The 27,659-nt window shown below is 32.6% G+C and overlaps 1 protein-coding gene and 1 long non-coding RNA gene across 5 annotated transcripts in view; one reads left to right on the forward strand and one right to left on the reverse strand.

Moving 5' to 3' along the window:
* Positions 1 to 21,900, reverse strand: part of LOC105340029 (uncharacterized) — a 47,050-nt gene extending 25,150 nt beyond the window's left edge. For 2 of the 3 annotated variants that reach the window (XM_066072216.1, XM_066072214.1), the window contains exon 1: positions 21,854 to 21,900. The gene's annotated coding sequence lies outside the window, so the exon portion shown is untranslated. Of the gene's footprint in view, positions 1 to 18,342; positions 18,447 to 21,853 lie in introns of those variants that run through there. The other variant, XM_066072215.1, reaches the window with a different exon arrangement.
* Positions 20,962 to 27,412, forward strand: LOC136271766 (uncharacterized). Of its 2 annotated transcripts, none has more exons than XR_010709754.1 (5): positions 20,962 to 21,222; positions 24,270 to 24,362; positions 25,419 to 25,493; positions 25,656 to 25,681; positions 26,823 to 27,412. It is a non-coding gene; the product is annotated as an uncharacterized lncRNA (long non-coding RNA). The 2 variants fall into 2 exon arrangements; XR_010709753.1 differs by lacking the exon at positions 20,962 to 21,222 and adding an exon at positions 22,547 to 22,753.
* Positions 27,413 to 27,659: the final 247 nt, after the last annotated feature.

Below are 27,659 nucleotides of genomic sequence, written 5' to 3' on the forward strand. Positions count from 1 at the left end.
ATATCGGCTGGGCTGCAGGTACCCTTTAAGATTATTTTCAACTATATGTGATTTACAGTCCAGTCGCACAGTGTCAGACCATCTCCTACACAAGTCATCTCCTTCACAAAAAGTCAACACATATACAAAACTGAAAAATAAAGTAATTTAAAGTCATAAACAAAAAACCTTAAAACATTACACAAGTCTTTTTTATATATTCTAACATGTTTTACACAAAATGTCAAATCTGTAATCTCTAGGGTACATGTTAAGTGCGAAATGAAATAGAAACCAAACAAAATGAAATCTACAGAAACGAAATGAAATCTACGGAAATAAAACGAAACCCTACCGAAACTAAATCAAATCAAAACCAAAACAAAATATACGAAAACAAAATGAAGTAAATTAGAGCAAAATGAAGTCAGGTTCATTGATATACATGTATATGTGACCATTTCAATTTTAAAATATATTACATGTATACATATCAAAGTGTTTACTAGTATTTTAGGCCAAACAAAATAATAGTTTTGTTTCCGCTTTCAGGCTGAAAAAAATTAGAGTCGGTAGGTAGGCTTTTTTTTTTTCCTTCTCCATCTGTTCAATTATGCATATTAAACCATTTATCTATTAAACTGGGTAAGATAAAAAAAAAAGCCCAGAGGAAAATGATCTGATGAACTTTTTCCCCAGCTGGTGGGAACATTTCTCGAGTTCAACTGGCTCGAAAAAATTTTTTGGGGTTGGCGCGGGTTTAAGGTAAGGTTTGCGGCTTGCATTTTTTAGAGGTTGTACAAAAGTTACATACTATTTTGTTCACTATACTAAAGTCTTTTTTCTCATAAAATTCAAATGAATTTTGCCCGTCCCGTTTTATAAATACAAAAGGTCAAAGTTCATGATTTCCAATTTTCATTTTGATAAAATGTACATTTTATATGTGACTATTATGGGGGTTATTTATGCTTAAAATGTTCGAAAATAATATCACTATTAATATTATGATTCACTTTTATTAATTTCTGATGAACTATCTAAAAATAGAATAAAATGCAACAAAAGTCTTAATTTTGGATTACTATTATGTAAACGAAAACATCTTATTTGAAACCTTTCCAAGTCCACAGATTTCAGGAAAAACGTAGGTTAGAATATGTGTAATCTGATGTTTTTAAAACACTATTCAAAACCATATGATGCGGATTTCGTTTTCGTGGAAATTGATAAAATGCTTGTGTCCTTTTATTTTTTCATTGAAACTAAAAACCCCACGAAATAAAAAAAAACTAAAATCAATTATGACGTCATATAAATTTTGACGTCATAACTGAATTAAAGGGTAGATGGTGTTACGTCACAATGAAAATGTGTGAGTTATCTCCCCGTAACCGCAAACCTTACCCGTCTGGTCTGAAAAGCAGAAACAAACCTATTTTTTTGTTAGGCCTTAGAAGGAACAGGTTATGTTTGTTCATTCCTAGACATGCGCATTTGTAGCTGGCATACACTTCAAAAGCTACTGCCCATTTTAATGCAAAAAAAAAAACAAGAGGCTTATGGGTCACATCCCTCACCTGAGCAACAATAGACAGCTTTATGGAGTCATAAACAAAATATCTGAACAATGTCGTATAATAGATCCTATATAAAAAAAATTTCCTTGCATATTCTTGTTTATAATTGAGCCTCTTTGTAACAGGATGATTTTACAGAGCATTGCAGCTCTTGAGAAAAACATAAACAAGTGTTTATATATGGATTATAGATCACATCAAACTTTGAGTCCTTTGTGTGGCCCAAGAATTGTCCAGGGGCCTGAGTCTATAAACAGTATTAAAAAATCAAAAATATGTCAAAATGCTTGCATATAAGTAAAACCATATATAATAACATTTGATTTTTTGTGAATAATTCAAATGTTTTTCTTTGTAAAATTGGACCCCCCCCCCCCCACACCCCCTCCCCCCCCCCCCCCCCCAATGTGTCCCATTCCAATATCAACAAATTTTAAATGAATTTTAATTATCTCCCCTTTAAAGAGGGTGAGGCCCTTCATTTTAACAAACTTGAATCCCCTTTACCTAAAGATGCTTTGTGTCAAGTTTGTTTGAAATTGGCCCAGTGGTTCTGGAGAAGAAGTTGAAAATGTAAAAAGTTTACGGACAGACGGACGGACGCCAGACAAAAAGTGATCAGAAAAGCTCACTTAAGCTTTGAGCTCAGGTGAGCTAAAAATATTTAGACTCTAACTAAATATAAATCTCAAGTTCCTTGTATCACTTTTGGTTATTTTTTAATACAATCCATTTGTAATCATACCTGTAAACAGAAATTCAGACTTTAGAACATGGAGATTCTTGTTTTGCTTTTGTCAAAAACCACACTATATCAGATCATGCACTTTTATAAACAGTAAAATAAAAGAGGACTAGTAATTCTTTGAGAAATAATTTGGTAAATTGCAACTAGGCCATTTGTGATAAATTGAGTTGTCACACATGCTTTCGCTTTTAAAGACAAACAGTATTAGTTACTAACTGACAGATTTCTTAATTAAATTATCCCAGTGAACTGAAGAGACCACAGTAAATTTCATTTTCACAAGGTATTGAGAGATGCTACATAGTTGAAGTTTTATTTTCTGTAGACGCAATTATAAGGGTGGTATACACTCCATACTAGTAAATATTTAGATTTGATCCTTTAAGTAACATCACAAGAACATAGGCCTTGAAACCCACCATGTGTGTATGTGAAGGTGGTTAGGGGGGAAGGGAGTAATGAAATAAACCAACTCTTTCTATCTTTCATTTCGTGTTAACAGAAACTCATTATTATTGATAAACACTTAAATATAATTAATGTAAACATGTATTATATTTTAAATTAAAATGGTTAAATATATTATATATATATATATATATATATATATATATATATATATATATATATATATATATATATATATATATATATATATATATATATATATATCAATTAATTGTGATTTCATTTTGCTCAATTTTATTTTCAATTTGTTTCTGTAGATTTCGTTTCATTTTGTTAGGTTTCGTTTCATTTCGTTTCGGTAGATTTCGTTTCGTTTTATTTCGGTTCTATTTCGTTTCGAACTTTACCCCAAATCTCTAATGTCAAAATTATTATGTTTGATGATTTTTCTTTAAAATTCCTTATTCAAACAGATATAATTCAAAATAGTTAGTTACATGTTTAAATTTAATCCAACAATTATTAAGAAAATACATACATTGTGGCAATGAACATTCAGCAAAAGGTGTCTTGCACTTCCTTATTTAAGATTCCTGCTCATAAGGGGATAATAAGACTTATTTCCTATGTCGCTTATAACACAAGATTTGATTGGTTAAGAAGCCGAGTGTAAATTTCTGTACCACCTGCTGAATACAGGTGTAAAAAAAATGTGAATTCACAATGCAATACTTGCTTACAGGGTGCACCTATAGATCTAAAGTAACTTTAAGGTCATACGACACGTTCCTCAATTTTATATAACTTTATCCAGGAATTTGTTTACAACTACTTTCACAAGCTTTCTTGCAAAAAATTAGAGAACCTTACCAGGCATTTCTGCAAAATACTAGAGTATGCAATTTCCCATAAAATACACTTGAATTGCTGATATAAAAATAAATATATACAGCACAGCAAAATTCACTATATTGGAACTCTATCTCAGCCTGGGCAGGGATTTGAACTCACGACCTCTAGAATCTATACGCTTCAAGCAGTGAGCGGCCACGGTTCTAATCACTCCACCATCTAGAATTATAACCATATACAAGTACAATTTAATCATTTTAAAAATAATTATAAAATTGATATCTTTTATTGGAATTCTGGAGGAACGTGTCGTCTGACCTTTAATGAAGTAGATGAATTAATAATTTGTCAAAATCCTAGCTTAACAATTGATATATTTCGTACTGAATATACACAGTCTCCACATAGCTGCTGTTAACTAATGATTTCCTTACAATTTAGCAGGAGGTAAGATATATTTTAATATACCTCGTCTTTAGAGAGAAGATCATAATAGAATTTCATTTATCTTGAGTTTTGCATATTTAGACCATTTTAAAGTTCAAGATCTGACATCTCAAAACAGTAACAAAATGATGTTAAAAAAGTGAAGCTGGGTGGAATGAGTAAACTGTGCATTATTTAAAAACAATATTTGTAGAAATAAATTTGCTTAATCAAAAATACTGACAAAAAATCCTAATCAGGCTGAAATTGCATTTTAGGCAGAGACATGTCTCTGATTTTAAGTGCAAAAAGCCTTAAAGGTCACATTAAATTGGTCAAAACTAAGAGGGATGAACACTGACCCCCCTCCCCTTTCCATTATATTTGCATCTGTCTAAAGATTTCAATGTTATACTTCTCAAGACATTTTTGATACAAGTACATTTAGGAGTGAGAAACTTTAAACAGGTTGGGACCAATCGCCTAAAGGGGATATAATAGCCCCTCTGGGATCTAAAATCCCAAATGGGGTATAAATTTAAAGTGCAAAAAACAAAAATTTTTGATTTTGAAATTTTTTATATAAATCATCTTTGATAATCAATAGCCAAGTGTTTTTGGTCCACTTTGCTTCCCAGAAACCCTTGGTGGATTTCATTACGGAAACTTGGTGACAAGCTACGTTTTATGATTGGCTGCAGCTGCAAGTAGCTAATCCAATGATGAATCACAGTGCTGGGAAATATAAACTTTAAAAGAAAACACAAGTGTGATCTTTGGTAAAACATTCTGTGCTTTTAACAAGTTGAGACACAAGTTCTCGAGTACAGTGCCTCCCCAACGATGGTCTGACCAGATCTCTTTAAAAAACCTGTATGTTTTACTGGGAATGAACATTGTTCTACAAACTTGTCAAGGCTCACATGTTAGCATGGGAAGTAAACATGGCATATGTAGAAGTTGCATATCCCGTTAGTATATGGGTCATTCTCAAAAAAGGTGGTATTGGGTTGTTCAAGGGCACTAGAAAGTATAATCCTTGATTTTTGTCAAGTTTCACTTTTGTGCTACCTTTGGATACATATTAGCATACATATTGGCACATAAACAGTTAATTCTAACAAAATCTTAAAAATTTAGAAAGTTTATAAGTTGATTTTTTCACATTATTTGACTGTTCCCACTCAGAGTTTGCGACTTTAAATAGGTTTTGTAAGGTAGTAAGACCATTTTTTATTAAAATAATAGGGTCAAGAGATAAAAGGTAAGTAAAATACCTCTCTCAAGCAAAAAGACGAAGAAAATATATGAACAATAATTTTCAGCGAGATCAAGTTTGTCTGTACATGTTTTTATGTCCATGGTGTAACGAAACAAAATATTGGTGTGTAAGAGTTGCTATTCTTAGTAATTTGAAAGATAATTGATGCCTCCTTATTCCCATCGTACAGCTATAAACAATGATAGAAGACAAAATAGCTGAAGATAAAATTTACTCAATTTTTTTAATGATAAGTAAGTAGAAATAAATGTGTAACTTTTTATATTGTCTTTGGGCTAACAGGAAATACTTAGGAAAATGAAATATTTAGACACTCTGGAAAACAGACAAACTATTGCTATGTGTTGTTGAAGCAGATAATATGCTCTTTTACTCTGAGGGAGCAGTAATTATTTAGCAGAGACATATGTCCTTTGTGTAACAGTCCTTGGTGTAACAAGAACAAAAAGTTACACCATAGACTATCACTGTTATCCCAGAGACTATAATTTACATACTTTATTTTTTTGGGAAAGATATGATGAAATTATTCAATAAATATATCACAATGTATCACATTTGTTAGTTTATGCTTATATATACGTTTCTGCTTATGGTTATTGCTTTTAAGGGTTCAATGAGCTGTGTTTTATTTAATTTCTTTGGTCCGCAAAATTCATGACGATACCTGTTTTAATGGCATGAAAGCTTTCATATATAAATCAGCAACTTTTTCAATCCCAGTGCCAGCCCTTACAAAACACTATAAATAAAACATTACGTGCTTTCCCTAGGTTATAACTTAATTCGTATTTAATAACATTGTTAATTATGTTCCGATATTCGGTAGTAACATGTTTTCAAGTTGTATTAATGCCGTAGTGTGTGTATAACCCGTTGTTTAATTTGATTAAAATGTATATATGCAAGGGGCACAACTCAAGTTGCTCGCTAGATAGTAGTACGTGCCACCACATCACTGAGTTTTCATAATGAAATCCGCCAAGGGCTTATGGGGAGCAAAGTGGACCAAAAACCCTTGGCTAGCGAAGATAGATATAAATCCCCATTAGAATAGATGAAATGCAACAACTTGGTAAACAACTTTTTCTGTAACCATACTTTTACGGAGATTGATCCCTCAGTACATCCAAAACTTCTTGGAGATCAATCTTACAAACTATAGACATATAGAAAACAAACTATAGACATATAGAAAAAACTTCTTAACCAAAAGTTGTTGCATTTGATACACATTATTACTTGTTTCCTATCATATCGCGGGTTCTATGGTATCGCGGTATTTCTGCTTTAGTAAAGTAGCACGCGCTGAAATTGATATTTGTTGTCAGGATATTTTAAGGCATAGTAAACAGAGGCACACTGAACATCACTGAGGTATATTATAGAGGAATCTCACAATAACAGTAGTTTCCAGAAATATTTCCGTATTGATAGATTTTTCGACAAAATGATTTAACTACCGCGATATCATAGCAGTCTAGACGGACTCCCAAAACGGAGTCAATGGAAGTGAATTTCTGCAGGCATATTGGACTCCGTTTTGGGAGTGTACGCATGCGCACTGGTACAAAATATGGCGATTTTTCGATGAAAACATGGGGTCAACAAGAAATCGTCTTGCAAAGAGCTGCATGTGTTGGCAGACTTCTAACATGTTTTAAAAGACCCAGGATATAATTTACTATCGATCGTATTTGCACGAAATAGGGGTTTATTTGCACTTAAGAAAGTTATTCATCTACGAAGTTGGACATTTGGACGATGCTTAAAAAGTGATATTTTTGTGTTTTTCATGGAATTTTATCGTTAATAAAAGGAAAATTGCATTAAATTTTACTTTTTTCGTATTGTGTTACAATTTAAAATCACCAAACATACAAATTGATAAGTGCGTAAACGAAAAAAGCTTCAATTACAAAGAAATACTGGCTGCTCTATCGATGATTAAAAACGTCTTATTTATATTTAAAAAATAGGATTGATTGTTTAAAAGCCTAGAAAATTAAACAAATTATCACTCTAGACACAATAACTCTTTAAATTAAACTGATAATTATCATCTAAACAATTATAATCGCTTGCGGCATTTGCGATGTTAGGAAACCATGTTAAATACATAATTATTCAAGATAATTGAATAATTTAGCATGAAAATGATTAAAATGAGACTATCCTTTTAACAATGATAAATAAACATATCCAAGCGTTTAATTCATTTAAAAACAGTTATAGTTGTGCGTGATAGAAGTTTTGGGTGAATTTTTCATTTTAAAAATTAAATTTACTTAATACAAGTAAATGGTTATGAACATATGACATTAATATGACCCATAAACGTTAAGAAATATTTTTAAAAATTTAGAATTAATTTTTGTCGTGTTTTTGGCCAATTTTAGAGATTTATTTAGAACTAAGGGGCATAACTCACACGTTGTTTACATTAAAAACGCCATTTTACCGCAATGCATGATGGAGCCAAAGACTCCGTTTTGGGAGTTAACTCCGTTTTGGGAGTCCCGTCCAGACTGTCATAGGACAGGCTCATAATGCAGATTTATACAGGGTTGGCAAAAAAGCGGGAAATACTCATATTTCCCAGGACGGTGGGAAATACTGGTAATTCCCGGGAATTACTGGTATTTCCCGGGAAATACTGGGAAATAAAGTACAACTACATATTATAGTACTTCATACTTAGACATTAGTCTTATTCAAATCTGTAGGGATGTAGGCAATAGTACACCTTGTCAGCTTTTTGACATTTTATAATGTTCTTTGATTTTAACAAGTTTTGCCTGCCCAGTAATGCATTGGTTATCTTCTTATGAATACTCCAAACATGGTTTATTCATTGACAACATTGTTATTTTGTTTTTAAGACTAGTCAGGTATAGGTGAACCTATACAGTTATCATAAACATGATATCAAAAGTTCCATTTTCTAGTTATTTGGTGAATGTGAAAATGGTGCAAGAAAATTGTGAAAAGTGAAGTGTGATTGTGTCACTACCTCAGTATGCAACACACCTAAGAAGAAGCCAATCAGCCCCACTCATAGTATATATCTCCCCAAAACAGGAGCACAAAACTGTCAAGTGTCATTTATTATAACAACATGTGTGATTATTTAATTGTTACTTGTAACAATTACAGTAATTATAACAGTTTATATTGTGCTTTGAATTATAAATCTGTAAAACAGAAAACTTGAAGTTCAAAAAGCTGGACTAAAATTTGTACTTTAGCAGCTATAGAAGTCTGGGGGAATAGGTGATTGGTGAATTTAAGATTCATAAACTGGCAGTGAAATGGGAAAGTAGGATAAATTGGTTTTTGATGCTTATTGTTCATATCTTTTATCATAAACATACGTTTTGCATTGGAAAAATTAAAGAAATAAAGATTATAAATGTGTATTTCCCAGTATTTCCCAGTATTTCCCAGATTAGTGAAAAACAGTAGTATTGACCGGGATGGGAAATACCGGTATTTACCACCGGTAATTCCCAGCACTGGTATTTCCCGGCCAACCCTGGATTTATATCAAAAATTTCAAAATCAAAAATTTTCATTTTTTGCACCTTAAATGAATATCCGATTTGGGCTATTATATCCCATTTGGGCTATTATATCCCATTTGGGCGATTGGTCCCAACCTGTTAACCCTTTCGCTGCCACGTCAAAAAAGACGTTATTACGCTTCAGTGCCAAGCATGACGTTATCAAATTCATGTTTTGACGTAACAATCTTACACAACGCGCCATACCATTTTTTAGCGTTGCGGGATGCAGTTTTGTGTTTAATTGATAATTTCTAATGTTATTATCGAAAACAATGGGTTTTTATGTTTTTCTCTGTCATTTCAAATAAGACATTATACGCCATTTTTTTTTCTTTTCTTTTAGCGTCGCCAAATGATAAAGAAATGTAAAGAAAACCACGTCTTTCCCAAAATATGAATTACTTCATTAATGATGCATGTTCCCAAGCTTTAACAAATACGTGCAGTTTTTAAAATAATCACTTTCATATTCTGTCAATCCTTTATTATAATCCACGCATACATGGGATTTTTTTATCATTGAAATTGTAATTAGTTCTATAAGATCTAATGCATATATCTCTTATTTCTTTGTTTGAATATAAATGAGACATAAATTTCACGATAAAAAATCTATCTTATTCCTGAGAGAGAGAGAGAGAGAGAGAGAGAGAGAGAGAGTTTAAGTATAGGTTGACTTAAAAAAAATTCATAAATTATCGGATTTCTTTTTTACTAACCTTATGACATGCAATGCAAACTAAATCATGTTTTTCACACCAGAGTTTCCCTCAAATTGTGAAAAATGGAACTAAAAATGTTCAGTTGATGGGGCGGGATTATCAAATAGTTATCACGACAGTATATGGTCTAAATAGCAATAACTAAGTTTCCCCCCGAATAATGTGGACATTTATTTTTAAAACATCTCCATTCGGTCTCGCACCGTATGGGATATACTGACCATGTACAAACCATATTGGATCAACAGTAAACTTTATGTGTAATAAAGCACAACACCAAATGTTTTAAAGCGATTTTATATAACCAACTTACATTGTTTTATAGCCTGTATGCATGATTAATACAATATTTTTGTAACAATCATTGTCATTAATAGCGGATAATTTTCAAAAACTAATTAATTAGTATAACGCAAATATGTAAGTGATCAAGAGGCGGGTATTGCTGGCTGCAGCTGTTAAGGTTTATCATGATGCAGTTTAAGAAATTCGCAAAAAGGAATTGATTTTTAATGTGTGTTAGATACGCAGACAGACAGACAAAGAATGACTGTGCTAGATTGGTAAACAATTCCTTGTTCGTTTTAATAATCATTTCTATGAAATCGCGCAACCATAAACGCCCATCCAAGTTTATGCTCGTACAGTCATTTGGGGGTATTTCGAACCACCCCGGCCCGCGTTTCGTGTTTTAGAAACTTTGATGTATCGCACTGCAATGTACAAAACATGAACAAGTGACACTCTTCAACAGTCACCACCTGCAATGTTATTTTACATAGGCGTCGGAATCGGGGGGGGGGGGGGGCTAAGGGGGGCTTAGACCCCACCCCACTTTTTTTGCAAAGTTAGACCAATAGGCACATAGCATCATAGAGGGTTCAACCCCCCCCCCCCCCCCTTTTTTTTTCTCGCAGGAAACAAAATTGTTCCTAAATTTACATTGAAATGATTAAAATATTGAGAAGTTGGAGTCAATTAAGAATTAATTCTAGTATACGTATCCCCCCCCCCCCCCCCCTCCCCCCACGGATTAGGATTTTCATGATTTGGGGAATTAGTGTTTTTTTTTTCTTTTGCTTGTCAACATTTCTGAGGATTAGTCTAGCTCCCCCCCCCCCCCCCCCACTTTCAATTTGCTTCCGACGCCAGTGATTTATATATAGAGAGTTTAAAGAAGAAATGACATACATTAATAAAGGGAATTTGTGTGATGAAAACGCTGTTAAATATTCATTTCTCATTACATTGTATGTTATTGCTTTTATATTGAGCGAGAAAATTGATACAGTGTACGTTTGTTACCGCATGCGCGGATCCAGAAAACATTTCCAGGGGGTATCCGAGGGATAATTTATTTTCAAAGGTTGGAGAGGGAGTTTTAGGCCTATTTCGGGAATTTTGCTATGTAATCTTATTAATTTGAATTGTCCAAGAGGTGGAAGGAATAGTCCATGCACCACCTTCTAGGTCCGCACATAAACGAGTATGATCTTTCTGTTGGACCAAAACAACGAACTGTATTAAACATGCGTTTTTACACATATTTTACGATCAAGTTGAACAAAATGTGTTATTCAAAATACCCCAAATGACTGTATTAATGATTTCGTAATTATAGAATAATATATAGGCTTATCGTGAAATTTTTAAAGCTGCTATGCCCAATCTTTTTAAAATTTTGTGTTCGCTTTTATACGATGGCTATGCTAAGTATGTGTATCATAATCGACATGGCAGTAGTTTTCCAGGTCAATTAAGCCATATTTTACTGAAAAAGTGATGTACACAATTTATTTACAAAAACAAACGACATAAATTGTATTGATTTCTTTCGTCTCATAATAAAATTCGCTGTTGAGGTCAAGGCGGGTATGGTTGTATAACGACTATGAAAAAAATTCAAATAAAAAATAAACGTCGGTATATTTTATTCACTAACATTTGGAAAAGTGTTTTGTATACAATCGATACATCACATGCGGGTTGAATAAACCCAATCATTCGGGAACGAAACCAAACGGTTTCCGTTTCTAAACATTACCAAGATGGAGTTCGTTTGTTTGTTTGTTTTCTGTTCTCATACAGAAAAATTTTATGTACTTTAAATAATTCAAACTTTGAAAGGAGACGGATTTTTCTTGTGTAAATAGGCGTATTTCTAATAGATTTGGTCTGTATAGAAAAATATTTGATACTCTCATAGCCCAAAAAAATCGGACTATGTAGTTTTAAATTATTTGTATGTTTTAAAATCTTCCTTTTCTCAGACAGGTGAACACTATCTTAATTTTTACATTTTATTCCATACAAAGTTAAAACTTTTACCACATCATACGTGTAATATTAACAATCACGATCGTAAGTTGTAAACGTTTGACCTCTCGGAAAAAGATGTATAATTTTGTTCTTAATGTTCTCTAATATCTTAGCTTATTTATCGATACATTTACGATTGTGATTTATATTATAGTTCTAATATTCAAAGAATCAAAAACAATATAGACCTAAGAAAGTTAACGATTACACATAGTTCATCATCATACGATAAAAATATAACAGTTATGAAATGCAAAACATTTACGATTCAATATCTCGATTCGAGCTAAGGAATTTTTTTTTTACCAACTTGTGGTCTTACAGTTTGTTTTAGTGATTAAATCCGCTTGACCAACTGAGTTGTCTAAAATATAATAATGATAAAATTTTGTGATTAAAACATTGATATATTTTATATACTAAAATTATACATAAACTGAAAGAATAAAAAGTATTTTCATAAAGTATATTACAGCCCTAGAAATCTTCCTTCCTTTACCGCTATATTTGCGTCTGTATACACAGTAGATGCTCTTTGTGACCATAAAACAGGTAATGGCTTGAAAGTCAGTGCGGACAGAACCAAATTAAATGTCTATGATGTGCGATTTTAGAGACACGGTTGAAATAGTTTCAAGAAAGAATGTCTCTGTTTGAAATGCTCTGAAGAAGGAGACAGAAGATACGAAAAAGGTATCAATAGGACTTGAAGCGCGCACGCGGGGGGGGGGGGGGGGGGGGGGGGGAGTTGCACTGAAGCCTTTATCTCGAACACGATCGAAGAAGCATCACCATTATATCCAAATAAGTTATAACATGCATTTCTTGTTTTTCTGTCCAAAGATTCAGTTTTGTTCTTTCACATGCATGAAAACTACAGTAAAATGTCACCAGATTGAATTCTTTTAATGTTGATCATCTGGCTAAAATTTTGTTCTAGGATCATATCAAAGTAATTTTTCAGTGCCCCATTCCTCTTTATTTGGCATATCGCAGTTTATATTGCTGTTCATTAATTAACTCTGAATGAAAAAAATAAATATAAAGCACATGCTTCCTTTGGTGCTCTGTCAAAAAAACACACACGGTCTCCCTCAAGCGATTCATTTTCTCTCGATTTCTTGCATTTTATACAATACCAGAGTTCGATGCTGTATGTAGTAGCTTTTTACCCGATTTATGTTTTAAATTTAGAAAAAAACGCATGGATAATACCGATGTGTTTTATTTGATTTTTTTAATCAGCACTAACGGCAGGATGAAATTAAAAAAGTCGCGCACACTCGAATTATACTTGTCCTTCTGTGGCGGACTAAAGTATTAGCTTTCGCCATGTTAAAATTGGACTTAAGACCTGTATTTTGACAGTTTATAAGGTTATCCTAAGATATGACAATTTTATGAGCTATGATGAGATCTTATGAAAAGTTTTGGTCTTAGATAGATTTTAGTCAAAAGTCAGTTATGTTAAACGAGCCCCAGGTTTATGTGGCAGAGTAGGAGAAAGTAAGATTGGTCTTGCTTTTGTGGGGGAGGGGGCATTTCCTTTGGTCCAGGTTGTGCATTAGGACAGATATTATTTTCCGGTTCTGACGGAAAAGTCATGGCGATCTATTCACAAAAACCATACGCCAACCATGGTAAAACGCAGACAACGAGTTGGCGCTGTGTGACGTAGTGACGTTATTATTATGATGTCATTTTTTACGTTGTGACGTTATCAGCAGTATTTCACTAAACACATACATCATTCGATGTATATTGATACAAATTTAAACAAGAGGCCCAGGGGCCACATCGCTCACCTGATCAACCATTGCCTTAATTCTGATCAAATTAGCATTACAGTATCAAAATATCTTGACAACTGAGTACAGTAGATCTTGCTAAAAAAAAATTGAAAATCTCCCAATTTTTATCCACCTCTTATTTTTTGGTAAATACCAAGCCCCTTTTGTTGTTGTACCTCTAAGATTTTTCTCTATTCCTATATACCCCCCCCCCCATTTCGTGGCCCAACTATTCTCTAGGAAATCATGGTTTCATCAAACTTAAATCTACCTTTAATCTCATAACCTGTGCTTTCACACTAAGTACTGAGTTTTGGACCAAAAACTTTCCCAGAATATTTTTAAAGATTTTCTCTATATATTCCTATGTAAAAATTCAAACCGCCATCACGGTCGCGCCCTACCACTAGGGACTGTGATTTTGCAAACTTGAATTTACACTACCCGAGGATGCCTCTACACAAGTTAAAGCTTTTCTGGCCAAAAAATCTTTAAAAAGAAGATTTTGAAAGATTTTCTCTATATATTTCTAAGTAAAATTTCATCCCCCATTGTGGCCTCACCCCACCCCTGGACTATTATTTAAACAAACTTGAATCTATATGATCTGGGGATGCCTCCACTCAAATTTGGGCTTTCCTGGCCTAATACTTTTGAGAAGAAGACTTTCAAAGATTTTCTCTATATATAAAAATGTATCCTCCATTGTGGCCCCGCCCTACCCCCAGGGACCATGATTTGAACAAACTTGAATCTACATTATCTGAGGATGGTTACACGCCAATTTGAGATTTCTTGGCCAAATAGTTACTAAAAGAAATTTTTTAAAAGATTTTCTCTATTACTCTTATGTAAAAATTGATCCCCAATTGTGGCCCCACCCTACCCCCGGGGACTATGATTTTAAGAAACGTGAATCTACACTACCTGAGGATGCTTCCATTTTAATTTGAGCTTATCTGGCCTAATAGATTTTGAGAATAAGATTTTTAAAGATTTTCTCTGTATATATTCCTATGTAAAACTTGATCCCCCAATTGTGGCCCCACCCTACCCCCGGGGACCATGATTTGAACAATTTTGAATCTACACTTCCTGAGGATGCTTCCATCTTAATTTGAGCTTATCTTGCCTAATAGTTTTTTAGAAGAAGATTTTTAAAGAATTTCTCTATATATTCCTATTTAAAACACAATCCCCCTATTGTGGCCCCACCCTACCCCCGGGGACCATGATTTAAACAAATTTGAATCTACACTACCTGAGGATGCTTCCACTCAAAGTTGAGCTTTCCTGGCCTAATAGTTTTTGAGAAGAAGATTTTTAAAGATTTTTTCTATATATTACTATGTAAAACTTGATCCCCCAATTGTGGCCCCATCCTACCCCCGGGGACCATGATTTGAACAAACTTAAATCTTTACTTCCTGAGCATGCTTTCAATTTAATTTGAGCTTTTCTGGCCAAATAGTTTTAGAAAAGAGGATTTTTAAAGATTTTCTCTATATATTCCTATTTAAAACACGATCCCCCTATTGTGGCCCCACCCTACCCCCGGGGACCATGATTTAGTCAAACTTGAATCTACACTACCTGAGGATGCTTCCATTTTAATTTGAGCTTATCTGGCCTAATAGATTTTGAAAATAAGATTTTTAAAGATTTTCTCTATATATTACTATGTAAAACTTGATCCCCCAATTGTGGCCCCATCCTACCCCGGGGACCATGATTTGAACAAACTTAAATCTTCACATCCTGAGCATGCTTCTAATTTAATTTGAGCTTTTCTGGCCTAACAGTTTTTGAGAAGAAAATTTTTAAAGATTTTCTCTATATATTACTATGTAAAACTTGATCCCCCAATTGTGGCCCCATCCTACCCCTGGGAACCATGATTTGAACAAACTTGAATCTACACTATCTGAGGATGCTCCCATTTTAATTTGAGCTTTTCTGGCCTCATAGTCTTTGAGAAGAAAATTTTTAAAGATTTTCTCTATATATTACTATGTAAAACTTGATCCCCCAATTGTGGCCCCATCCTACCCCGGGGACCATGATTTGAACAAACTTAAATCTTCACATCCTGAGCATGCTTCTAATTTAATTTGAGCTTTTCTGGCCTAACAGTTTTTGAGAAGAAAATTTTTAAAGATTTTCTCTATATATTACTATGTAAAACTTGATCCCCCAATTGTGGCCCCATCCTACCCCTGGGGACCATGATTTGAACAAACTTAAATCTACACTTCCTGAGGATGCTTCCACACAAGTTTAAGCTTTTCCGGCTGAATAGTTTTTGAGAAGAAGATTTTTGAAAAATACCAACAAATTTTTAATAATTCTCAATTATCTCCCCTTTAAAAAGGGCGTGGCACTTCATTTGAACAAACTTGAATCCCCTTCACCTAGTGGTGCTTTGTGCCAAATTTGGTTGAAATCTGTCCAGTGGTTCTTCAGAAGAAGATGAAAATGTGAAAAGTTAACAACGACAACGACGACAACGACAACGACAGACAACGGACAAATTGTGATCAGAAAAGCTCACTTGAGCCTTTGGCTCAGGTGAGCTAAAAATCAATAATGAAAAACAGAACCTGAATATATTTAAAGGTCATATGAAACGATTTTTAACACTATGATTTTCTTTCATGAATATAAAGCTTGGTATAAACAAATGTTAAAATACATGATGTAAGATTTTTTTGCCTTTGCATTACTGAGAAATAACCGTGAAAACTGAGCACCTGAAAAAATTCTTGCCCGCTTATCGTTCTTGATTTTGTGGATTTATGACGTCACAAAGACCCACCGATGTAAACAATGCAATAAAACTAGTGTAATTTTACAGTAGTTTATCGATTAAATTTTAGTGATTTTTGCATATATGAACGTGTCTTTCTTTTCAAATGAGATCATTTGATTTCGTAGTAGCCTACAGATGACTTAGTTTTAATTGGTCGTTAATGAACAAATCTAATATCAGCTTCTCACAAAAGTAAAATCATGATGAAGATCCCGTACTATAGTGGAAATTTAACGAAAGAAATGCTCCAACATTTACAGCTGATTAATGAATTATCCTTAGTTATCCTTTTGAAATAGAAACATCATTTTCTTCTTCGGTACGTTTAATGATTGAGCTACATTTAAAGGGAATTAAAGCATTTAAATTGATGTGATTTATTTTGTCACATAAAAAAGTATATAAGGCAGGCCAATGAAAATGTTTGAGGCATTGTATACATAGTTTGTATTTAAGAGCTGCTATAAAATGCCGCAAAATTATTCTTAAATTTTATTTCAAATAATATAAATTTCTGACTTCTTGATATATGCATGCAGCAATATCTTTAGAAAATACTTTGTGTACACGTGTATTAACGTTTTATTAAATTAGATCGCGGAAATATGGCATTTAAGGATTTAGAAATGTATCGGTAAAATAAATCGGTTGTTTGATAAAAATAGTTGTGAACGAATGTGAAGATAATCAACAGATTTTATTAAGAACAAGCATCAATAATGATAAAAAAAACGAAAGAAAACATTGCGGAAGAAAGTGAGATAAAAGGGATCTGTGAGTAAATACCGCACATACACGTTTTAAAATCAAAACACCGCACATTCAAGTACACGTTTCAAAAACAAAACATTTGAAGAAATTTCTCTTAGACTAAAAATAATTAAATGGTAACATATTTGTGAATTTGAAAGTGAAACAAACAATATAATCGTGAAGCGAATGAGGCACAATGAGGCCTTCAAGTTGTTTAGAAAAAAAATCTTAATGAATTGCATGAACATGCAAATGGGAAAAAACGATCAGACTTATTTTTGAATTTGTCAATTTCATTAAAAAGATCAAAATAAAACATATAAATATGCTTATATTAAAATTATATTATACTTGCATGTGGATCTATGAAGAAAATCATTTATTCTCCCTGCAGTCTCGAAACTGAATATCATTATGTACACGCTATTACATGTAAATAAAAACGCACACGATTTCATTTCTTGAGAGAAAAAATACGGACGTGGTTGATTATTGTATAATTATACAAGTTTTTATATAAAATAGTATTTTTTTTCTTTTAAAATGCTGCAAAATGACATGGATATTTGTATTCACAACATAGCTTTATAAGGCGATTGGGTCTTACTGACGTCATAAGCAAGGGAGGTAAGCCGCGTAAGTCAATGTTCCTTTTCCCGATTAAGTAATTTTGATCGACTGAGGCGCTCACATTATGCATAAAATGTCCAAAAAACAATGTCAGTCTTATTAAATAGGCACTTCTGAACTCATTCCCGTATATAACTCAATATGGTCAGGATATCGTTTCATATGACCTTTAATATTTTTTTTATTTTAATGTATATTTTTTCAAATTGCCATAGGCCCAAATAGGCCCTATGGCACTTAACGTAGATATTCAAATAGGCCCAAATAGGCCCTGTGGCACAGAAATGGTTAAATATCGATTATTGTGCACGTGGACAACAAAGGATCGAAACGTGGGCGGGTTTTTTTTTTTTTATCGTTTGTTTGTTTTTCTTGGCATATTGCCAATATATTTTTGAGATCCAAACTATAAATTAACTAATTTAGATATACATGTGTCAAAAAATGAATTTATACATAACTTTGATAGTCACATTACCTCGTTCGGTGCATTCTTATCGGCCCAAGAGATCGAGAAGTTGTACAAGTGTTTTCGATTCCGATCCCGATTTTAAATATCGCATCCGCCAAACAAAGTCAATGCTGGCGAAAAAAAAAAAAAGAATTTATGAAATAGAAGGTGTTTTTCTTTATAAACATGGATATCAAGGATTAATATTATAACTTTTAAACAAATATTTAACGTATAGTTCTAAGGCATTACGTTAATATAATGTTAATCCTCGATTTACAAATTTTATTATATCAAGGACAACACGTTAACGTTAAACATTGCTCTAACGAAACACTGAAAATTACCATTAACATCGAAATATAAGATTTTGATACTATTTAAATACATATTGCACAGGCGACTTTCACCGTTTTTAAATATGAAAAAATACGCTGGATGAAAATGCGAAAGTGTGGCTATAATCATGATAATGCATTTTTTTTCTGTAATCAAAGTACTGAAAGTACTTCGTTACACAAAATCCCAAGATAAACTCGATTCATAGGTACATGTAAATTACTCGAAATTTAATATGTTTTTTACGGTGTGACTTTTTGAGGGCGAAGCCAATATTCACTTTAAATTTCCCTTAGATTATCGGAAAAGTGCAGGGATGGAGCCGTCAATATATGCATTTATAAGTTAACGCTATTAACGTCGGTTAAATCTTTCCCGGTCATTTTAAGTAATATACATGTATATGGTGCGACTGTACTATATTAACTGTTACGTATGCAAATAGATGTATATGCGAGGATAAAAGAAATCGAATCAAACACAGGTGAGATGGTTACCTTTAAAAATTAGTATCTTATAGAAAACTAATAATTCCGGCATAGGGGAAATAATTTTCCTCCAGGAAACATTGAAAATCCAATAACCATATGGATTTTATTTTTCAATTCTACTCTTAGGAATTACAAATTATATTTCCCAGAAGAAAAATTTATTTCCTTCAGGAATTTGATTAAGAAAGGTATAGTTATCTTGTAGGAAATTAAGATTTCCTATCGGATTTTAAAACACTATGAACGTTTATAGGAAATTTCGAGTCTTATAGTGTAAAGAAAAGAAATTACAATTTATCTGACTTGTGACAAACAAAATAAACTGATTTAACGTGCAACTACATGGAGCTCTCTAATATTATCAACAAAACAAGGCAACATTTGATTGATACATACACCAATACAACACATACATGTTCACATGTAAACAGTAACAAAAATTAAATTTTGTTCACAAAACAAAGAATTACGATCTCCGTATTTTGCTTATATAAAGATCGATTCTTTAGTTTCAAAAAAAAAAAAAAATACCCATATAAACCATTGTACAGATATTATAAAATGAAAAAAAAAATGGCAAAATTCTCAAATCGTCACTCTAAAACCCCAGATTATTCATTCGCTTTTACGAGGTATTCAATTCAAACATCGTTTTATAAAGAAAACCGAAAATAAGACTCAGACCCCCTCTCGGCATACAAAATCACTCCTCGTCCTCTCATACCCCACCTTAATGGTCTCGCGCATGAATTCATTCACTCTTTAGAGCCATTAGTTCAAACACAGATGTAAAGCATTTTGATCAAGCATATTGAGAGTAATGCATAAGCAATACATGTACACGTCTCTCAAGGTCCCACCCTACCCGATCCCCAAATTTTGAAACAATTGAAGAAAATTCGATCCATGATCTTTTAAATGGACAAACCAGATTAGCAATGAAAAAAATGAGTCATTTTAATTAATTTCTCATTCATTTTCTTTGTGTCTATTTGGGTTTCATTTCAATCATTTGGGTATATTCGGGTAGATAGACGCAGCGGCGTAGCACGATAACCCGATCAAGATTTATAATAAAATGTAAAGCAAGTCAAACTCGTTGAATGCAAATTGCTGTAATGAGCTTATATGGGATATGCCCAAATTCCCGAGTTCTATCTTTTTTCGCCTTCATTTATTGGAACACTAATTACCCAATCGTAAACCGCGATAAAATTCCTTTTAAGGAGTGACCGGCATGTACTATCATATTGTCAGCATGAGCTTTTTTTATGTGTCAAAGTACAATATGCATTAAATAGCATGAATCGTGCTGCGTTGTTGCTTTCCGGAATATTATAGTATATAATATAACGAGTTAACTTTACATGTATTTCCAAACGAATCCGAAATTTTTCCGCATGTAAAGAAACACATGTATTCCTTTTAAAGGAATGATCGGCATGTAATATCATTGGCAAGTTCTGTTAATATAATGCTATGTATTACGCTACATGCAATAAACTATATGTACATGTAGCACCGTTTTGTTGATTTCCGAAATAGCAAGGCATGATTAAGCTTTACTTTTATATATAGTAGGCGAATTATACTTCCGATAAATATTCTTACGCATTTGTGAAGAAAAAACGCGATTTGCATTATTATGTATGCAACTGTATAAATGTTTTATTTTCAAGGAAAACGGATAATAGTAACGTATTTAGTAATCTATGTGTAATATAAGATTTAAATAAGGTTGTAATTGCATTGTAAATAAAATAGTGCAAGGCGCGATGCGTGCGCAAATAGTAAAATTTGCCGGATGCCTCATATGGACACAACTGTGAACTTGCTGTCACTGCATATTTAACACAGTAGTGCGAAGCGTATGTGTGCGTAACAAGTGACTCATATGGACAACATACTGTTTTCGAGCTCTGCTGAAAAGACCCGAGAAAGTACGATATATTGTTGTAGAGAATGCGAGACATCTGAGGAGTTCCGTTTGAGAAAGCCAGACCGCGTGTTCGTTATCTATATATAGCACGGAATTACAGGTCGACTGGGCGTAGGCAGGAACATTCTCGAAGAAAAAGTATGATCTATTTAACGGTTTAGTCTTAGATTAATCTCAGCGTTAATGTGACTTATAATCTTCTGAATACATTAAATATGAGGTATTTAAAAAATATATCAAATCACACCAAATTACGTGCATGATAATATTTGGTAATGTACAGAATTTTCCAATGATATGATAATCTGATCTTTGGAAATTCAAATGATTTTTAAAACATATGTATTTTTATTTTTCATTTTTCTCCCAATATCTTTAGAAATGTGACAAATGCATGAACGAAAAAATGCGTATGAGTTTCCCGCCAAACGCAGTTACTCGTTTGTACAAACGTATACTGACATAAAATAAAAAGACAATATTGATCGGCAAAGTAAAACCCACCAGTCTGGACTGATTGTCATTTAATTAGAATCAAAATGTGTATAATATGACTGTATCAAAATAAAAATGTTGCTTTATTACATAAACTGTTAAGATAAACTAAATGATAACTTGCTACAATATTCAAAGTATATTGTACAAAATATGAACTGGGTCTTACATATGCCAGAGGTCTTGAAAGTACAGCGTATATTTGCATTTTAAGTCAAAGATTGTGTAAAGATCACTTGTCTCAACAATAATGGTAATAACAACATTACATTACCAGAAATCCTGGAAAATCCTTGGAAATAAACCATAATTCCAAACAAAATAAAATTAACATATGAAATAGGAAAACGCAATGGCGACATAAGTATGTAAAATGCACGTTCATCATTAAACCAAAACAAAGGGACAAAAGGCGTTTTACATTTGTTGCCCATTTGTTTGGTTTGTATTTATATATTTTTTTTGTTTGTCTTACCTTTAGTTTTTGTATTATATTTCAAACGCCGATTATATTTCTTAACCGGCTTAGTATAAATGATTGAGTTTCAGTTAACATATATATACTGTACATAGATTACCCGCTTAAACGTAACGATCAAAATCGATCATGATCTATACAATGATATGCAGACAACATAATTACGATTACATAGTGTATGACTACCGACCATTCTGCATTTTTTTTCCTTCAAAAATCAATAATTTCGCAAAATGTTTGATTGATTTTGAAATTGTTATATCTTATTTTTCTTTTATGGGCATCAATGCTTGTAAATTGCAAAACGCTAAAATGTAAAAGTTTAAAATCTACATTCAACAATTTAGGCGAAAAACGCTGTCCGTATATTATGCGTGTACGATATTAATAGTCGCAGTTTCTAATTTAAGAAATTGGGGATTCCAATATCTGTTTATCTGTTTATAAATAGATCCTTGTAATTCCTTGGGCAAATAAACGAAGGCGTTAATGGGATTTTTCTATAAAAAAAATCCCATGAGTTAAGTGCCTGTGATCGTATTGAGATGATTATTATATCAAATTGGGTGAGACTGGGGAATAGAGCGGAACTGTTTACTCTACTGTCATTTTCAATACACCGCCTGCCATTCATCGATTAAAAAGCTGATAACATCAACAAAGTCCCGGTCTCAGAATGATTGAACAAACAAACAGGTGGTATTTTTTTCTTCGGGAATAAAACTTAATTTATTAGGTCAACCAACAAGTGATTTTTTAGTTATAAAAAGGAAAAGCAAAAGTCAATTTGTAATTTATTTGGTATGTTTACATTTATTTAATTACATACTAAAACAGTAGGTAGTTTCTGCCTCCTTTTTTCTTCATTCTGATTAGCAACTGATCTAACGAGTTTGAATCCATTTGTCCGCGAAAGAATATTCTCATGCCTTGAACATTTACGTCCGATTTCATTTTGTAAGTAATAATTCAAATTTAAAATAAATGAATGTTGACAAGATTTTTAAACAGCTCTCCTGAGCCATAGGCTAAAGTGAAATTTGTCCGGCCTATGTCCTTATAGTTGTATCCTCTTAAAATTTCACTTTGTCATCTCCTTTGGTCATCATAACTTTGTACAAAACACCGTAGGGTGAAAAGCTTCTGATTGATTTTTTTTTTAACGAATGACCTGATCCGCTTAAAATAGTGTGGGTTGTTTTAAATATATTTTTCTCAAGATAACAATGCAATTGTAATTCATAACTTTAACCTAAACTTCCCATGATATGACGATAGATTTAAGTTTATTCATTTACTGACCCCAGAAGTGAGGAAGGGGCCCCGCCCTAACAAGCTTATAAATAATTATAGTTATTGCCCCTATTTACGAAAAGCTTGTTATCGCTACTCCTTATGAAACCATAAGAGATAGAAACTTGAAACTTTAACCAATGTCTTTAGTACACTTAGAGGGTTCTTCCATTATCATACCAAAAGGATATAAGCCCCCCTTCTAGTAGTTATTGCCCCTGAAAGTATTTATTATAGAGACTTTGGACCACTTGGGATGGAAGCGTCTTCCTTGGCCAAACAAAATTACCTAAAGGTCAAAGGTCAAGGTCATTTGGAAATCTCTTAATTAATGAGTTTTTAGATCTCTTTTGTTTAGGGGGAAGAGAAAAACTTTTTAATGGATGTAGTTGGACATCTTTAGACATTTCAAAAAGAACTCTTTGACCCTTACCATGAAATAATTATAGAGTTATTGCGCCTATTGTACAAAATGCTTGTTATCGCTACTCCTCATTAGCTGTTAGAGATAGAGACTTGAAACTTTAACTAATGTCTTCAGTACACCTAGACGCTCCTTCAATCTATTCATGCCGAAAGGGTTCAAAGTCCCTTTCTAGCAGTTATTGCCCCTGAAAGTTTCGAACATTTAAGAAAGACACAAATAACTTTTGAATCAGTAATCATAGATACATCGGACCACTTGGTACTGAAGCGTCTATCTAGCTTGTCAGATGAAAATGACATAGAGGTCAAAGGTCAAGGTCAAGCAATAAAAAATTGCAAACTTAATCTTTTGACACTTTTTTATGAAGTAATGCAGATTAAGAAATACTTTAATCTATTGAAGCAATCTTATTTCAAACTTAAAACACAATGAGGTGGAAAAGACCTCTAAGTAGAACAATAGGTCTACTAGTATTGTTTAATTCTCTTTTAGACAGCCAGTTGACTCAACGTTTACTTTCCTTCGTTCTTGAGGCGAGTCTAGTAGTAAAGGAGGAGGAGGAGAACAGCAACAACAGAAACTCAGGTAGAATGCAGTAGCTAAGAGGCTAACTTAATTTGATAGCATCTTCATTAATACCACATATAATATAGTACTTGTACTTTAATTTTTTGAATAAATTCATCTAAGTTTATATCGAAACTTTTATCAGTAAAAGAGGACAAAAAATAACCAGCATGATGTGATGTTCTATTTAATACCGGCGTTTTGAGAAACATATTTGATTAAAAAAATGAATAGAATATATAAGAATCATTTTATTGGGAAAAATTAGATGTTTATATGCACAGGAGTCATTAATTCCTTTTTAAACTAATTCTATTTATTATAAACGTTTATGTTTCTAACATATACGGAATTCAGCCATACAGGTTATAACTTGTTAAAATTTTTACGTCACTTAAAAAGGCATGTTCACGATTTTGGTCATTTTTTTTTTATTTTAATGTTAACAATGCTTTATTGAGGCATTTTTAATAGGCAACCAAAATTTGAGTGTCATTTGTTGTGTTATAAGCGAGTTACAGAGCTTGAAATTCTTTGCTATGTAAACAAAGCGTTTGTTTACATTTTGAATGTTGAAGTGAAAATTCCAGTTTTATATCTAAAATGAATGTGTTAAACATTAGGAACTGTTTATTTATGCTTAAAATGAATAAAAAGATAGACAAATCAGCTTGAAAAAGATTTTTTACTGGTGCATTAAATTAATATTAATTATGTAAACAAAAACAGGGCACTAGCCTTGTTTACACGAGCCTTGTTTACACGACAAAGAATTGTGAGTCCTGTATCTTGCTAATAACTCTACGATTGACTCTCAAACTTCATTTGGTCATTAGAAATGCATTCCTAAAGCATTGTAAATAATAAAAACAGAAAAATAGAATTTGACCAAAATCCTGAATATGTCCCTTTAAAGAATTGAAAACTCAGAGTGTACAGGATTTAAATTGTGAAAACAAATAGAGATAGATAGATGATAGATAGATAGATAGATAGATAGATAGATAGATAGATAGATAGATAGATAGATAGATAGATAGATAGATAGATTTATTGATTAATGTTACTTTTTAGGAACAAGATGATAATGAATGATATCCTTCGTTATATCTGTATATCCATAATGACGACATTTACTGGCCTCAGCAGGTACGATAGTTCCTTTATATGTATTGTATGATATGTATGTTGTTTGCTTTGTTGCTATTATTTTTTTGATATCACATGTAGAATTCTAATTCTAATTATCTAAAAGATGTGTGCAAATGTTTTTAGAGATAAATATTTATGTTCTCCTTTAACATTTACTAGTTTCTCTAAAGCGTTCCGATCTGTTAGTAAGTAAGCATCAGACTCGAAACACGCAAACCCCTCAATATAGTGCTTAATACCACACAGTGCATGTACATACGTTTATATAGCTTTAAAACACATTTCTTTATAGTCACTTAATGTAACTATTGAAAATTACTCATTATTAAAAACTTACCACTTATAAAATCATAATTTGAAATTTTTGCCGTTATTTTTGAATATGTTTAGTTTAAATGTCATCACTTGTTATGCATGTATGTATAAGTACGTAAACGTAATCTACCTTTGTTTCACTTGAAAGCTTTCAAATTCTAACATTCTGTTCAATTCCTAGGATATCAAAAATGAAAAGTCAAGCCTTTGCTGGATACAGTTTATTTTTATCAACACCACAATTATTTAAAATAACCAGTTTGAGATTTTAAACATTTTCCATTGCACGATAGAAAGTATGAAATCTATCAGCTTATCCAATCAGAGGGGCATCGTATTTGCTCTACACTCTATGACATGTACAAGGGAAGAATCGAAAGTAGGACACGATTTGTAAACAATGTCAAAAAACAACTTACTTGACAAAAGTTAAGCAAACCCTCCCACACAATGTTGCAAATGTTATCTTTTCTTGGGCTAAGAGATTGAATGTCTGCAGCAGACAGCGGTTTTAATGAGATATAAACGCATTTTACCGAGTTTATTAGGAATGTTTCAATGTGAAGGTGTTTTTTGACACAATTTCATCTCACTGTTTCTAATTTGACACAACAATCGCTATTGGATAACTCTAAATAACTTGGTTTGTTGACATGTGTAATTCCAAATGAGTTTTAACGACCTGTAAACTGATAGGTTGTGTATTTTTTAAACAATAATATGCTTTCCTTTGTGATTCATGCATCATCAAAGACCGCATGAAATGGTTTATATTTACATCTTTCTTACAAACAGTTTTTGCATAAATCCTGCCAGTTTCTATACATCTGTGAAATACAGTTTATTAATTGCAATAAGAAATAGATGGAAACAGTGAATGTAAATGTAACACGTTTAACTTCGTGTATTAACAATTCCATTGAAATATCTTCTTATTTCTTTTGTAATAACCAAAAGTAAAACATCTTTTATAGGTCATTTTGTCAATTTAATTTTTTACTACCATTGCAGATCACTTAACATAAAAAAGTGCGATAATGTCTATGTTTTTGGAACAACCCAGAACTGCAGCAGTGAAATTACAACAGCAACTACTATAGCAGAAACAACTCCCATAGAAAACACTGTTAATTTTACAGCATCTCCTCAACGAGACTCTGGGAACACACCAATCATTATTATTCCATGTATTATTATTGCTTTGATTCTTATACTATTACTAGTTTTTACAAATATAAAAAGAGGTTTTATTGTAGCATTCATCAGAGGCAGACTCAATACAGCGAGAGAACACCAAGATGAAGACGAAGAATTAAACAGCGAATAATTACTTTTGAATTGGCATTTATGTCCCATTGCTATTAAATTCTCAATTTTTGTTTTTATTGAGATAACGAATTGATTTTACATTTTTTTCCCGCCTTTTAGTATATTTTTTCATGATATGTTTAATCATTTGAAACGCAAAGTAAAACACAACGAGAAAAAAAAATTTAAAATCAAACAATATGAGCCACGTTAAAGAGCGGTTTTTTAAATTTTCAGTTTCAAACACTAGCTAAAAGTTATGATATTTTTTTTATTTTTCAGGCATGTACCGTCGTTTGTGAACGTGAGGGGGGGGGGGGAGGGGAGTAGACTCATTCAAAAATTTTGACAAGCCAAAAAAAAGTTATTTTTCAAAACCCAGAAAAACCTAATCGGGGGGGGAGGGGGGGGGGCAAGTATACCTTTAACTTCATTTTCACTGTTTATTTTCTTATTTATATTTTCATTATTTACATGGTCCCATAAAAGGTGAGGGGAGAGGGCAACTTTATGCTAATTCAATTCAATACTAGTATGTAT

The sequence above is a fragment of the Magallana gigas genome, chromosome 9, assembly GCF_963853765.1.
Source record: "Magallana gigas chromosome 9, xbMagGiga1.1, whole genome shotgun sequence".
Lineage (NCBI taxonomy): Eukaryota > Metazoa > Mollusca > Bivalvia > Ostreida > Ostreidae > Magallana > Magallana gigas.